The sequence below is a fragment of the Nothoprocta perdicaria genome, unplaced genomic scaffold (assembly GCF_003342845.1).
Source record: "Nothoprocta perdicaria isolate Ctin4 unplaced genomic scaffold, notPer1 scaffold_139, whole genome shotgun sequence".
In the NCBI taxonomy this organism is placed as follows: Eukaryota; Metazoa; Chordata; class Aves; order Tinamiformes; family Tinamidae; genus Nothoprocta; species Nothoprocta perdicaria.
In genome coordinates, this window is record NW_020454527.1 from 1320495 (window position 1) to 1321738 (window position 1244).

A 1244-nucleotide genomic window follows, 5' to 3' on the forward strand; every position below is an offset into this window, starting at 1 on the left:
CCATGTGGTAATTATGCATCATGAAATTCTTCCTTTCCTTTTAATTAATTTTAAATGTTCTGTCTTACAGCTGCGTGGAACACACCTCTTTTTGCTTGACAGCAACAAGCAAACAGCGGTTACTGTAGTTTGTCTACGTCATCTGTTATTTTCAAATGTTTATGTCCCCTCCTGCTTGATCTCTTCTCTAGCACATATAAATGCTATTTTCCAACTCCTGCAGTTTGCTAATCCTTCCCTTTTTTTAACGGTGTCTTTACATAACTGGGAATTCCCACGTGAAGGCAGTGATGCTGATCACGTAACATGCTTGTGGATTTTGCGGTTTCTCCTGCTTTTAAGCTGCCAGGAGCCTCCTGCAGATGTATTTGCAGTGAGCACTATGTGAGCTAGTAGGAAGGGCTGCTTAAGGGCCAAGTAATTTTCCATGGGCAATCTCACAAAAGCACCCATTTGGCATGGTTCAAAGATTTACAGAAAGGTGTCTCCAGGTATCTCCTCACCAAGGCAGCTCCCTTGGCTTCTATATGCTCTCCTTTATTTCTTCTTTTGCTTATGTGTGTATTTTCTACCTGTTTCCTTCTTCTTTCTCTTGTTGTTTCTCTATGCCAGCTCTACCTGTGCACCCCAAAACTGTAACATCGACACAGGCGATGCAGACAACTCGGTATTTTTGACACATCTTTTTTGATGGGAAGTGTTGGAGGAGACAAATTATTCCCTTGGCATGGGTGTTCCTGCCAGGAGCTGCATGCGTGCACGCCGAGAGCCCTGTGCCGCGAGCCTGGTATGCACAGGGATAGGGACACATCCTGCCACTGCCCCGATCCGCCGAGCCCCATTCCCTGCCCTGTTCGTGAAGAACTGCCGGGCTGCCTTGTGCCGTGCAGGAGCCCGGCAAAGGAGCGCGCCCCTGAAACCTGCGGCCTGCGGCTCTGAGGGGAGGACAAGCCGCACGGCTCCAGCCCCGAGGGCTTCGAGCATCCTGTGGGAAATCACTGGCAGGGGTCTGCACGCAAACACGGCAACGTGTTGCTTATGGATCGTACACAGCACACGAGGGACGGGGGACACTTGAGGCATCTGGCATCCCAAAGAAGGGGCCAAACCCACCCGTACCCCATCCCACCCCTCTCCCGCCTTCCCTTCGGCACTTTCCCGGGTGCAGGGGAAAAACGGGCTCCCCTTCACACCCCCGTCGGGGCACGGGCAGGGCCGCCCCGTCCCGTGGCGTTGCGGGACTC